Genomic DNA, 15,885 nt, shown 5'->3' with positions numbered 1-15,885 from the left:
ATCAGAGCTCCAGTATTCTTGGTGTAACATGACAGAGATCAAGCTTCTACCCTATGAATGGAGGCTGGATAAAGAAAGAGATCTTCAAGATATTTTAGCCACTTTTACTTTGAATAGACCTTCTGCATTATTTATACCTTGGGGATATGGTATATTTGCTGCCTGATACTCTCAAGGTTATGGGCTTCCCAGGTGGCACTAGTGGTAAAGAATCCATCTGCAAATGCAGGAGACAACAGAGTGGTTCGATTCCTTGCTTGGGAAGATCCCCTGGAGGAGGGCACAACAACACATTCTAGTAGTCTTTCCTGGAGACTCCCATGGACAGGGGAGGTTGGTGGACTACAGTCCGTTGAGTTGAAAACAGGTAGACATGAATAAAGCAACTTAACTCTCTGGGCAATATGATAGCCTTTGTCTGGTACCTAGGGGAAGAGAAATCTGTGTATTTTTTCCTGCACTTGTTTGAGTGGAGGAAAGTTATGCTGTGCTGAGAGAGGAGAGGAAGGAAGTGGGTCCTTGATCAAATAAGTGTGTGTGAATATTTATATTGACTTTATTCACAATATCTGAAATCAGAAAACACCTCAATTGCCCAAGATTTAAGAGTAGCAAAATTTGGTACATATGTAAATGGAATACTCATCAATAAAAAGAATGAGTTACTTATAGATATTACAAAATGAATAAATCTCAAATCATTTTACTCAGTGAAAGAAACCTGAGAGAAAAGGGTGCATACTATATGCAAACATATTTATACGCAAAAAAAAAAATCATATCGCTGGTTACCTGAAAATGGAGTTGGAAGCAGGCATATTTAGAAAAGGGCATGATAAGTCTCTTGGAGGTGATGGAAATGCTCTGTGTCTTGATATGGTGATGGTTTCATTGATGTATAAAACAGGCAAAACTCACAGAAATGTATACTCAGTGAATACAGTTTATTTCACACTAATTATTTCTCAATAAAGTGTTCGAGAAAAAATAATGAGTTGAGCTGCATTTTTAGATGCAAGGAGTTGTGTTTTAGAACTCTGACTCAGATATGTCTTTTTTTGGATTGATGATTTTAAAAAAGATCTTTTTGGTCCTTCCCAAAGGATTCTCACAAGAAAACAGCTCTTGTATGTAGGCTGACTCCTATTAAACCTAGGCTGCTTCCACACACTCCCACCCCCAATTTCTTTCTGTTCTTCTTTTCTAAGTCTGGAGTCTGTATGTTCCTCATGGGTCTTGACTCTGGAGTCTAGACATCTTAATAATAAATTTATACTTCTTTCTTTCCCAGGAGGACTATATCCCAGATGGTAAAGAAAAGCTCAATGCTACAATTATAAAAATTTGTACTGTTATGCCAAAGCCATTATGAAAACTGTTGCTTTTATTTGAGCAGATTATCAGAGATTCCAGATGACTCAGGACTTCTACATGGATGTCTAAGATAATCTATTTTTGCTTCCTAAAAGCATTCAAACACTAGAGAATGCAGAAGAGGAACTACCCTATTGATTGATTCCTCAGATTCACTTTGCATAACTACAGAATATAATTCCTGCAAGCATTTCAGAGTTAACCAAGGATCACTGGAAAAAACATTTGTTTGTCTTCTACAAAGGACCATGACTTTTTCCAATGTCAACTACTAAAGGAAAGTTTAGTAGTTTACATAAAGCAGTAAGAAAAATAAGGCTATTTTCTCTAAGGGAAGAATATGAAACTGGGAAAATGAACATGTATTTGGAAATTTTGAGAGGAAAGGGCTTCATTTTATTTTGACATAATGATTTTTAAAATTATTTTTGTAACATAGTCATTAAATTTGTTTACTCTTTCTAAAATTAAAACAATAACAAGACAAAACATCAGAATTCTGCTACTTCTTTTTACAGAACATGACAAATTACCAAACAATATAAGGTAAGAGTACATTTGAAAGCATGTGATTTTTGACAAATAATAAATCACCAACTGACTACTTGTTTATTGAATACTCTGGGAAAAACACTCTGTTTTCCAGATATAAGTGTTTTTAGCTGTAAACTTATTAACATTAGAATGAGTTTGATAGGAATAAATCTCAAAAATTAAAGTAATCTGGTCCCTTGGTTCTAGGCAGGATTTTAAAGAAATATAAATAAGATACATTATTTTTCAAAAAACATTTTACAACTACTACAGTGTTTCCTTTCACTGTCTAAATAATTTATACTCCCAAGACCCTAACTCTGATCTATTTAAAACTTGCCCCTTTATAATATAATTATCTTCATATTTAATTTTTGATGGATCTGGTGAATAACAAAATTATATCAAGACAACATCATACTATTTTACTAAAAGTCATCTGTTCCTCACTAAAATATTAAACTTCTCTCATATTTCTTTATCAAAGAAAAAGGTGATAGATATCACACAGTGATTAGAGCATGGGTTCTGGAACCAGATTTCCTGGCTTCAGATTTCAAGTCTGAGCCTAGTAGGTGTCCTTCAACATATTTTATTTCTTGGTACTTCATTTACCTTACTGTAAACTGGGGAATACAATAACACTCACCTCATATTATTGTTGTATGTATTAAATGAGCTATTATGAAAGCATTTAGAGAAGTTGTCTATAAAAGATGCCACATAATGTTTGCTATTATTGTTGTCTACACAGATTCATGTATATAAAGCCCTGAGGAGAAGAGTGATCTTATTTGAAGTGTCTAGTAAATAAACTAATGAGGACTGTGAAAGTTATATTCCAGGTAAATAAGAATGCAATCAACAATTTCTTCTTTATGTCTCTTTTGTTCAGTATCCATTTCTAAATAATTCTATCTAGACAGAATAAGTCTCTTTCTTTACTATGACCTGTCAGTTGAGGAAATGAAGGAAAATTGTTTTTATGAAGCAAATTTTGAGGCTCATCTGGAGAATTTCTAGCATACAAGTGCTGATAATTTTTGTGTTTGGTTGTGCACAACTTTTTCTTTGTGACTATACACATTATATCAGAATCCATGGTTTCCATTAACCACAAAAAATAATTGCACTTTTTAGGTATCTTAAAATTCAATCATTTCCTTTGTGTCTGCTGGTACTCTATGTCTGCCAAGCTAAGTTTTCCTAAAGTAGACTACTGAAGCCCTTATCTCCAAACTCAGACTCCAAAATTGCTTCCAAAATGTCATTTATTGAAATATTTGTGCTCTCTTGCAATCACTATTTCCTGACATTACATTTATTACATAAATCATGAGTTGGAAATATATACAGAAGTGCTTCATGCACTGTGAAAGGTATTTGGTGGGAAGACACTGCATTAGATTCAGAAGGAAAAGATCTAATTTCACCACTTGTATAAATTAGTAACTTTTAAGGTAAAAATAAATAATGATTTTAGAACAGTTTCATGACTTCTAATACAGTAAGATGATTGGTAAAGAGGATGACAACCAAGAGTTCATTTGCTTATTTTTCTTTGTACCTCTCTGCAGGTTTCTGCCATGGGTGACAGGGGAACAAGCAACTACTCAGACGTGACTGACTTCATTCTTGTAGGCTTCAGGGTCCGCCCAGAGCTCCACATTCTCCTCTTCCTACTTTTTCTGCTTGTCTATGCCATGATCCTTCTAGGGAATGAAGTTATAATAATGGCATGATGGTCATTATTATAACTGATCCCCAGCTGAACACACCAATGTATTTCTTCCTAGGCAACCTCTCCTTCATCGATCTCATCTATTCATCTGTTATTGCACCCAAGGCTATGAGCAACTTCTGGTCTGAGAGAAAGTCCATCTCCTATGAAGGCTGTGTGACCCAGCTCTTTCTCTTCGCCCTCTTCATTGTGACCGAGGGGTTTCTCCTGGCAGTCATGGCTTATGACCGCTTCATTGCCATCTGCAATCCTCTCCTCTACACTGTCCAGATGTCAACACGTCTCTGTGCTCAGTTGGTGGCTGGTTCCTATTTTTTTGGCTGTATCAGTTCAATTCTTCAGACCAGCATGACATTTACTTTATCCTTTTGTGCTTCTCGGGCCATTGACCATTTTTACTGTGACACTCGCCCACTTCAAAGACTATCTTGTTCTGACCTCTTCATCCGGAGAATGGTTTCTTTCACCTTATCTGGCCTCATTACCTTGCCTACGATCATAGTTATTGTTATTTCATATTTGTACATTGTGTCCACAGTTCTAAAGATACCCTCCACTGAAGGGCGTAAGAAAGCCTTCTCCACTTGCAGCTCCCACCTGGGAGTCGTGAGTGTACTGTATGGTGCTGTCTTTTTTATGTATCTCACTCCTGACACATTTCCTGAGCTCAGTAAAGTGGCCTCCTTGTGTTACACCCTACTCACTCCCATGCTGAATCCTCTGATTTACTCTCTGAGAAACAAAGATGTCAAAGAAGCTCTAAACAAACTTTTGGAGAAGAAAAGTACTATTCTGTGATTATTATTTCTCTTCCACTAATGAGTGGTGTCTGTTTATTTTGTACTCCTCTGGTCATCAATGAAAGTATTCTCCTCAGTATCATAGAAATATTATCAAAAGCTTTTTAAAGGTAGTGTATTATTTCCATATGGTACTTTTTCCCCATCTTAGCATTGTCATCAGAGAAGGAAATGGCACCCCACTCCAGTACTCTTGCCTGGAAAATCCCATGGGCAGAGGAGCCTGGAAGACTGCAGTCCATGTGGTCCCTGAAGATGAGACATGACTGAGTGACTTCACTTTCACTTTTCACTTACATGCATTGGAGAAGGAAATGGCAACCCACTCCAGTGTTCTTGCTTGGAGAATCCCAGGTATGGGTGAGCCTGGCGGGCTGCCGTCTATGGGGTTGCACAGAGTCAGACACGACAGAAATGACTTAGTGACTTAGTCACTTACTGAAGTCTTCAATGGAGCAGCAGCAGCATTGTCAAACATAAATATCTTGGATTTTGGAGATGCTCTGGACATTGCAGATACATTTTTCAAGATGAATCTTCATACTAATCTCAAATAACATTTTATTTCAAAAACCTGGTTTCTATTTATGGCATACTGCAGAACACTGTTTTTATATATTATTATAGTGCTTAAGCAGTTATTTTGTTTAGTTTAGTCTTTGGAATGGCTCCTTCTCTTACACACAACTCCTAGTGGCTCAGATGGTAAAGAACCCACCTGCAATGCAAGAGACCCTGGTTTAATCCCTGGGTCAGGGCGATCCCTGGAGAAGGGAATGGCTACCCATTCTAATATTCTTCCCTGGAGAATTCCACGGACTGAGGAGCTTAGCATGCTACATTCCATGGGGTCACAAAGAGTCGGACTTGACTGAGCAGACTTTGGGATCCAAACTTTTAGATCAGCAGATGCCAAAGAGTCGGACTTGACTGAGCAGACTTTGGGACTTCGGGATCATCAGAGAATTGCAATGTGTGGTCTGTATTCATGATGAGCCACATGCAAGTCTCTGCATGCCAAAGGAAGGAGAGCAGTTATATAAAAAGGAAGAGGAACTTTGGAAAGCTCTTGTGCACATGACCATGGCTTTTCACTGGCTGAGACTTTGCTAGGTAAGAAGAGTAATCTTGTAGCTTTTCAAAAGAACTAGATCAAAGGCTGAAAAGCCCAACATTGTTTCACAGAAAAAACACCTCTGTTCCTGAATGAATGGGTTGAAGGCTAGCCACCTTAGAAGGAGCAGCCACTGTTCTGCAGAGTACAGGCTGAAGGCTAGTCAGTTTCATGAAATAGTCTGATCTCAAATCACATCAAAGTGCCAAACAACTACTAGCCTAACAGCAACACCTTAACCAGAAAGGCAAAGTTTTAAATAGATCCCAAATAAAGCCAGGAGAGCTTCAAATGCAAAGAGGGTGAAAGCTCAATTCCAGAAGTAAGACATCCTTCAAACCCCAGGGTTGGTGAGAAAAACAGTAAACAACAATGACTCAAATGAGGATATTGGACCTATTTGCACACCAGTCCTAGAACTGTTGGGAGTCTTCTCAGGCTCTTGTGAAGTCCACTGAAATGTTGATCTGAAACAAATAGACTGACAGATATTTCTCTAGCAAACGTGGAGGAGAAGCACAGAGTTGCAATTCAAGGTCTGCCACCAGGGCAAGACACATGCAAATTCTCGAATGACAAATGAAGGAGAACTCTTTTAAAGAAGAAAAAATAAAGATTGATCATGTCAACTACAAACTGGCATATGCCATCTACCTCTACAAGGATTTTAAATCACATGCTGGTACAGCTGCTGATTTTCAATACCCCTGAAAGGAGTTCAGGGTAGAGAGCAGAAATGAGGTATTATGTGCTCTGGGAAAAACTGGCAGAATAAGTCTTAAGATACTTTGATATTTTCAGGAGCTGATTTGATGAGCCCAATTCTTGTATCTCCTCATATCTAGAAAAAGCATTAAAATCCTTCATGGTGATGACTGCTCCTTGTGAGTAGTAGAAACCTTCTGCAAAGAATATGTGCTTGATTGCATGTACTCCTGCTTCACCAAAATCACATATATATTGACCACCTTTGGAGTAGTTTCTCAGAGCTATCTGAGATTCTGTCTCCTGGACTACAGTCCCTCATTTTATCCCAAATAAAATTTGTCTTACGACTCTCATGTTGTGTATTGTCTTTAAGCTTTGACTGGTGCTGTAGTGAAAAAAGTGCCCTTGACTTTTCATTGGCTGAGTCCTTGACAAGAAAGTAGAGGAGTCTTTTTCTTTACAGTTGGGCTCTGCTTTTGGTGTAGTTGTGAAAGTCCCCGACTTTTAGTTTCCAACTTTATTTCAGAGGTTTCTGTTTACTAATTTTTACAATCATTTGTGAATTTTCAGTTGAATAAGCTATTTTATACATGTTCTATCAAAAGGAAGTAATAATAAGGAGAAACAAACGATAAATAATTTTCATTACATACATGAACTTGGGAAATTGTATATTGAGTTTGTCAGGCATTGGGGAGTGCTCTGAGGACCTGCTTGTTCCCGGACACTAATTAAAAAAATCAAAGTGGGAGACAGAGATATCAAATTTGTTGAGGCAATCATTCCCTTGAATGAACTTTGATAATTGTTCCTATAGTAATTATGTAAGAAATATCTAATAAAAGAATAGAAGATCAGATCAGATCAGATCAGTTGCTCAGTCGTATCTGACTCTTTGTGACCCCATGAAATGCAGCACACCAGGCCTCCCTGTCCATCACCAACTCCCAGAGTTCACTAAGAGTCACGTCCATCGAGTCAGTGATGCCACAGCCATCTCATCTTCTGTCATTCCCTTCTCCTCCTGCCCCCAATCCCTCCCAGCATCAGAGTCTTTTCCAATGAGTCAACTCATCGCATGAGGTGGCCAAAGTACTGGAGTTTCAGCTTTAGCATCATTCCTTCCAAAGAAATCCCAGGGCTGATCTTCAGAATGGACTGGTTGGATCTCCTTGCAGTCCAAGGGACTCTCAAGAGTCTTCTCCAACACCACAGCTCAAAAGCATCAATTCTTTGGCACTCAGCCTTCTTCACAGTCCAACTTCACAGTCCAACTCTTACATTCATACATGACCACAGGAAAAACCATAGCCTTGACTAGACGGATTTTTGTTGGCAAAGTAATGTCTCTGCTTTTGAATACGCTATCTAAGTTGGTCATAACTTTCCTTCCAAGGAGTAAGCATCTTTTAATTTCATGGCTGCCGTCACCATCTGCAGTGATTTTGGAGCCTAGAAAAATAAAGTCTGACACTGTTTCCACTGTTTTCCCATCTATTTGCCATGAAGTGGTGGAACCGGATGCCATGATCTTCGTTTTCTGAATGTTGAGCTTTAAGCCAACTTTTTCACTCTCCATTTTCACTTTCATCAAGAGGCTTTTGAGTTCCTCTTCACTTTCTGCCATAAGGGTGGTGTCATCTGCATATCTGAGGTTATTGATATTTCTCCCGGCAATCTTGATTCCAGCTTGTGCTTCTTCCAGTCCAGCGTTTCTCATGATGTAGTCTGAATATAAGTTAAATAAACAGGGTGACAATAGAAGATAAGTAATCACTAAAATAGAGGGTGACCCCAAATTTACATGCTATGCCTCTGTACCTTCATTTATTCTATTAATTTTATTTAATGCCTATAAACTCCAGGAGATGATGAGGGACAGGGAGATGGTGAGGCATAGTAAGGCCTGATGTGCTAGGTCCATGGGGTCGCAAAGAGATGGACATGACTTGATGACTGATCAGCAACAGTATGTTCTGATCTTGTGGTAGCCGTGGGTACAGATAACCTTATTCTTCAGGAAACATACAATTTAATGTTGGAATCAGATCATTAGACATACAATTTTTACTGTTTATTGTATGCAGGCAGTAAACATGGAGATTGTAAGGTTGGATGCCTGAGAGTGGGTGTTGGTAATCAAGGAAAGTCTTAGGGATACATGGAAAATATATTTGAAGTCGTACGATTGTAGTCAGGGAAACTGCTTATCAGCTTATGTTATTGATGGGGATTGAAGTATGCCAATGTAATTTTTAAAAGCTTTACTTAAAAATTACAAGTAGGGGTTCCATTTCAAGATGGGGGAGTGGAAGGGTAGAAGGACATGCGCTCATACCCTTCTGCAAGAGGACTAAAATCCCAACTAGCTGTTGAACAACCATCGACAGGAGGATGCTGGAACCTGCCAAAAAAAGATACCCAACGTCCAAAGACAAAGAAGCAGCAGCAGTGAGATGCACAATGCTGATAAAATCAAATTCCACAAACTGGAGAACAATAATACCAAAGAAGTTCTCACACTATTGTGACTATTCTGAACTGTACTTCAGGCTTCCCAGCCTGGGGACCTGACAAAAGGACTGGGAATCCCCAGGGACTCTGACCTTGAAGCCCAGCAGGATTTGATTATAAGAAAGGACTGGGAGAAACAGAGACTCCAGACTTGGAGGGCATAATCAAAATCTTGTGTGCAACAAGACTCAGAGGAAAGGAGCAGGGACTCCACAGGGAACTGAACCAAAACTACCAGCTAGGCTTGGAGGGTGTCCTGTGGAGGCATGAGTCTGCAGGGGCTCACTGCGGGGACCGGGTGACTGGCAGGAGCTGTCAGGGAAGGTTCCCTTCAGCATAAACACTCTTGGAAGTCACCATTAACTTGACCACAGACCCTGGGTTACCTCAGGCCAAAAAAACTACCAGGCAGGGAGTGCAACCCTACCCAACAGTAGATAATTGGATTAAAGCTTTACTGAGCAAGGCCCTGCCCACCAGAGTAAGACCTAGTTTTTCCCACCACCACTCCCTCCCATCAGGAAATTCTTACACAAGCCTCTTAGCCTTCTCCATCAGAGGGCATACAGAAGAAGCAAGAAGAAACACAATCCCACAGCGACTAAAACAAAATCTTATTCAGTTCAGTTCAGTTGCTCAGTCGTGGCCGACTCTTTGCAACCCCATGGACTGAAGCATGCCAGGCTTCCCTGTCCATCACCAACTCCTGGAGTTTATTCAAACTCATATCCATCGAGTCAGTGAAGCATCCAACCATCTCATCCTCTGTCATTCCCTTCTCCTCCCACCTTCAATCTTTCACAGCATCAGGGTCTTTACCAGTGAGTCAGTTCTTTGCATCAGGTGGCCAAAGTTGTGGAGCTTCAGTTTCAGCATCAGTGCTTCCAGTGAATATTCAGGACTGACTGCCTTTAGGATTGACTGGTTGGATCTCCTTGCAGTCCAAGGGACTCTCAAGAGTCTTCTCAACACCACAGTTTAAAGCATCAATTCATCAGTGCTTGATTTTCTTTATAGTCCAACTCTCACATCCATACATGACTACTGGAAAAACCATAGCTTTGACTAGACAGACCTTGGTTGGCAAAGTAATGTCTCTGCTTTTTAATATGCAGTCTAGGTTGGTCAGAGCTTTTATTTAAAGGAGCAAGCATCTTTTAATTTCATGGCTACAGTTACCATCTGCATCATCTTGAGGCCCCCCCAAAATAAAGTCTGCCACTGTTTCTATTGTTTCCCCATCTGTTTGCCATGAAGTGATGGGGCCTGATGCTGTGATCTTAGTTTTCTGAATGTTGAGTTTTAAGTCAACTTTTTCACTCTCCTCTTTCACTTTCATCAAGAAGCTCTTTAGTTCTTCTTCACTTCCTGCCATAAGGGTGGTGTCATCTGCATATTGAGGTTATTGATATTTATCCCAGCAAAACTGATTCAAGCTTGTGCTTCATCCAGCCAAGCATTTCACATGATGCACTCTGCACATAAGTTAAATAATCAGGGTTACTATATGCATCCTTGATGTACTCTTTTCCTGATTTGGAATCAGTCTGCTGTTCCATGTCCAGTTCTAACTGTTGTTTCTTTACCTGCATACAGATTTTCAGGAGGCAGGTCACGTGGTCTGGTATTCCCATCTCTTTAAGAATTTTCCAGTTTTTTGTATCCACACATTCAAAGGATTTGGCATAGTCAATAAAGCAGAAATAGGTTTTTTTCTGGAACTCTCTTGCTTTTTCAATGATCCAGCGGATGTTGGCAATTTGATCTCTGGTTCCTCTGCCTATTCTAAAACCAGCTTGAACATCTGGAAGTTCATGGTTTACGTATTGCTGAAGCCTGGCTTGGAGAATTTTGAGCATTACTTTGCTAGCATGTGAGATGAGTGCAATTGTGTGGTAGTTTGAACATTCTTTGGCATTGCCTTTCTTTGGGATTGGAATGAAAACTGATCATTTCCAGTCCTGTGCCCACTGCTGAGTTTTCCAAATTTGCTGGCATATTGAGTGCCACACTTTCACAGCATCATCTTTTAGGAGTTGATATAGCTCAACTGGAATTCCATCATATACAGTAGCTTTGTTCATAGTGATGCTTCCTACCGCCCACTTTACTTTGCATTCCAGGATGTCTGGCTCTAGGTGTGTGATCACACCATCATGATTATCTGGATCATGAAGATCTTTTTTGTGTAATTCTTTTATGCATTCTTGCTCCCTCTTCTTAATATCACATTAAAACCACATTACAGAAAGTTAATCAGCATGAAAAAGCAGAAAGCTGCCTCCCAGATGAAGGTACAAGATAAAACCCCAGAAAAACAACTAAATGAAGTAGAGATAGGCAACCTTCCAGAAAAAAGAATTCAGAATAATGATAATGAATATGATTCAGGTTCTCAGCAAAGGAATGGAGGCAAAGGTTGAGAAGACACAAAAAATATTTACCAAAGATCTACAAGAACTAAAGAAGAAGCAAACAGAAATGAATAATGCACTAGAAGGATTCCAGAGCAGAATAACTGAGGTGTAAACAGAGATAAATGACCTGAAGGACAGTTTGGTGGAAATCACTGACGCAAAACAGAATATAGAATAAAGATTGAAAAGATATGAAGATAGCCTAAGAGACCTGGAACAACATTAAAAGCATGAACATTTGCAGTATAGGGGCCCCCAGAAGGAGAAGAGACAGAGAGAGAAGACCTAAGAAAATATTTGAAGAGATAATAGCTGAAAACTTTCTAACATGGGAAGGGAAATAATCAAGTCTAGGAAGCAGAGAGAATCCCAGGCAGGATAAACCAAAGGAAGAACACACCAGGACACATAGTAATCAAACTCACAAAAATTAAGGACAAAGATAAAATATTAAAAGCAACAAGGGAAAAATGACAACATACAAGGGAACTCTCATCAGGCTGATTTCTTTCTTTCTTTTTTTCAAAATTTATGTATTTTAATTGAAGGCTAATTACTTTACAATATTGTAGTGGGTTTTGCCACACACTGACATTAATCACAGGCTGATTTCTCACCAGAAACTCTACAAGCCAGATGGGAATGGCATGACATATTTAACGTGATGAAACGAAAGAAACTTACAGCCAGGAGTACTCTATGCAGCAAGACTCTTCTTCAGATTTGATGGAGAAATCAAAAGCATTCCAGATAAGCAAAAGCTAAAATAATTCAGCACCACCAAATCAGCTTTACAACAAATGCTAAAGGAACTTCTTTAGGCAGAAGACAAGAAAATGGAAAGCCCTATCCAGAGAAAATAAACCACAGACAATTAGGAAAGTGGTAATAGATAATAGGATAATTACATTAAATGTAAATGGATTAAATGCACCTATCAAAAGACACAGACTGGCTGAGTAGGTGAAAACTTGTGCATGTATGCACTTCTGCTTACCACATCCTTCTGCTTGGCCCACCTACTTGTATGTAATTATTTTATATTGTTAGGCTGATTATGTTTCCTTCATGGCTTGCAATTATAATTATCTTTTATTTTTTGTCTGGTTATTGATTGTGAAAACTGATCAACATCTTTTACTACTGTCCCGACCCAGGGATCGAACCCAGGTCTCCCTCACTGTAGACAGAGGCTTTACCATGTGAGCCACCAGGGAAGTCCAATTATGTAACTATTACCCACTTAATACCACAGTATCATGACTGGTCAACAGAAAAATTATAAAATTCTATATCACCAAAACTACCATTGAGTAGAATAATCTGTAATTGCTTTTTAAAATCCAGATGCTTTACAATATTGTATTGGTTTTGCCATATATCAACATGAATCCGCCACAGGTATACACGTGTTCCCCATCCTGAACCCTCCTCCCGCCTCCCTCCATGTACCATCCCTCTGGGTTGTCCCAGTGCACCAGCCCCAAGCATCCAGTATCGTACATCGAACCTGGACTGGCGACTCATTTCATACATGATATTATACATGTTTCAAAGCCATTCTCCCAAAGCATCCCACCCTCTCCCTCTCATGTAAATACATAAGATACATTTATTTTTTTATTATATAAGCATTTCAATTTTTGCCGTGATATACATACATGGGTGAAAATGGTTTGATGAGTATATATGTGATATATGAGCTTTAAATATAAAGAACTTACAACATAATAAAGAAGTTATTAAAAAAATAAAATCCAGATGCATTATGAGACTTATCTTGGAATTTTTTGAAAAACACAATTGCCCAGGTATTGCTTATTATTATTATTATTTTTGGGCAGAGCTCCAGATATGTTTCTAATGAGCAACCATATTATAAACAACTGGACTATTTGAGGATCTTTTACTTTTATAGTTTGTTTCACTTTTTCTATTTCATATTCAGTGCTCCTATTTTATTTAGGTTATGTTTTCCAATTTCTCCATCTCCTTTTTTACTGATGTTCTTTCTCAAGCCTTTATCAAGTGTAGTAGAAAAGTTTTTGTATACAGATATATAAATAATACATATTTTAGAAAATGTATGGATTTTTGCCTAACTAAAGATTTATGACATTTTGATTCCATTTGTTTGACTTAGTATAAGTAGAATGCTAGATTTCTAATTAAAAAAATAGATATGAAACAAGCAGGAAAGGTTTATTGTATAGGACAGTGAACTATCTATAGTCAATAGCTTGCAATAACCTATAATGGAGAAAAATATCATCTTTGTATATGTATAACTGAACCATACATACAAAAAAGAATTTTACTTTTTGAAATGTAGTAATGCTTATCTTTTTGCCAGTTTTTCTAAATGTCCTACAGACTTCTAATAACACATGAGATACAAAATTCTAATTATATTTATGTAGGATATGATTCAGAGAAGGAAATGGCAACCCACTCCAGTACTCTTGCCTGGAAAATCCCATGGATGGAGGAGCCTGGTAGGCTGCAGTCCATGGGGTCGGGAAGAGTCCGACACGACTGAGCTACTTCACTTTCACTTTCATGTATTGGAGAAGGAAATGGCAACCCACTCCAGTGTTCTTGCCTGGAGAATCCCAGGGGTGGCGGAGCCTGGTGGGCTGCCGTCTATGGGGTCTCACAGAGTTGGACACGACTGAAGCGACTTAGCAGGAGCAGCGGGATATAACTAATATAAATTAATTCCATAAATATATTATACTAAATTATTAATGACATCCTTCAGAATGTTCTTATTCTTGTTTTTTCTACAGTTGATAAAATATTCTTAGAGAAATGTTAATATGTCTCACTATGATGATATAGTTTTGTTCTTTTTTCTTATGTTTCTCCTGTATTTGCTTTATGAATCTTTGTTTTTTTGTTGTCAAGGGGTCTAATTTTTTATGATGTCTATCTTTGTGAATTGCACATTTTATCATTAAAAACATTCATCTTTGTTTCATTTAAAATAAGTAAAGTTAATAAAAATTATAAGTAAAATATACAGAACATAATAACTTATTAGTATGAGACAAGACAGCAAAGAAGGTGTGTCTCATCATTTTAAAACTGAATGATATGTGTGGTGATGGTACAAACATATAAAAAGTAAAGGAGCTCTTAGCAAGCCAGGAATAGAGAATTTCCTTAACTTGACAAGTAACATCTACCGATAATCTAGAGCTAAGATCATATTTAAGGTGAGAAGCAGAAGCTTTCCTGATAAAATTAGGAACAAAGCAAGGAAGTCCCCATTGCAAAACCTTTTCAACCTTCAACTACAGTTGAAGTCTTAGCTAAGGCAATAGACAAGAAAAGAAAGTGTTATGGGCTGAATTATGTTTTTCAGAATTAATATGTTGAAGACCTAACCCTGGCATTATAGTGTATGACTATAGAGCTTATCCTTGAACAACATTAGTTTTAAATGTGCAGATTCACTTGCACACAAATTGGTTTTAATAAATGTATTAGAAGTTGTTTTTCAATATTTGCAACAATTTGAAAAAACTTACAGATGAACTATGTAGCCTAGAAATATTGAAAATAATTAAGAAAAATTAGGTATGTCATGATTGCATAAAATATATATAGATACTACTCTAGACCATACCTGGCACTATTTTCAGTTGAGAGAAATTTTAAAAATGTAACATTGGAGTGTTAAATAATAATTACAGGAAATTGATTGTAGTACATATCGTACTACTATAATATATTTGTAGTTACCTCCTGTTGCTATTGTGGTGAGCTCAAGTGATGTGAGTATCCACTTAAAACACTACAGGACACTAATCATCTCTATGTGAGCCGTTAATCTTTCCAGTAAACTGGGTACCACAATAAAAAGTGATCTCTCCCAGTTCTTGTAAATTTTTCATTATGTTTAGTGCAATACCTTAAATAACACATCTCAGGACTCCTATGAAGTGCCACTGATGATGCGGGAAGTGCTCTTAAGAAGCAGAGAATAGTCATGACCTTACAAGAAAAAGTTGAATTGCTAGGTATCTACTAAAGATTGAGGTCTACAGCTATGGTTGCCTGCCATTTTAAGATGAATGAATCCAGTGTAAGGACTCTTTTTTTTTTTTTTTAAAGAATTTGTGAAGCTGTAGCTTGCTGTGGCTACAGCAGTACGTATGAAAATTTTGTACTTTTGTAAATACTTTATGTCATATTAAAAATGCATATTTTACTGGGTGCAGGATTGCTAGGAGAAAGACATATCTATATATCCTAATATGATTTGAGAAAAAGTAAAGTTATATGCCAATGTAAAAGAAAAGCAAGGTGAAGGACTAAAACTGGAGAATTTGATGAAAGCAAAGGATGGTTTGATAATTTTAGAAAGAGGTTTGGCTTAAGAAGTGTCAAGAAAATTGGGGAAGCAGCTTCTGCTGATCAAGAGGCAGCCAATGAACTCCCAAATGCCAGTAAGAAAATCATTGAGGAGAGAGGATATCTGGCTGAACCAGTTTTTAATGCAGAAGAAAAGTGCCCTATTCTGTGAAGAAACTGTCACAGAAGATACTTATTAGAAGGGGAAGGAAGTGAGTCCCAGGATTCAAGGCAGGAATGGATAGGCTTACCCTACTGTTTTGTGCAAATGTGTTTAGGTTTATGATCAAGAATATCCTTATTTATAAAACTACTAATCCCCAA

The 15,885-nt window shown here is 37.9% G+C and overlaps 1 pseudogene; it reads left to right on the top strand.

The window, feature by feature from the left end:
• Positions 1 to 3,292: 3,292 nt before the first annotated feature.
• Positions 3,293 to 4,447, top strand: LOC133248922 (olfactory receptor 9K2-like; annotated as a pseudogene).
• Positions 4,448 to 15,885: the final 11,438 nt, after the last annotated feature.

Source organism: Bos javanicus, chromosome 5 (assembly GCF_032452875.1).
Source record: "Bos javanicus breed banteng chromosome 5, ARS-OSU_banteng_1.0, whole genome shotgun sequence".
In the NCBI taxonomy this organism is placed as follows: Eukaryota; Metazoa; Chordata; class Mammalia; order Artiodactyla; family Bovidae; genus Bos; species Bos javanicus.
The sequence above is the reverse complement of the archived record's forward strand: the minus strand, read 5'-3'. Positions and strand labels throughout refer to the sequence as shown.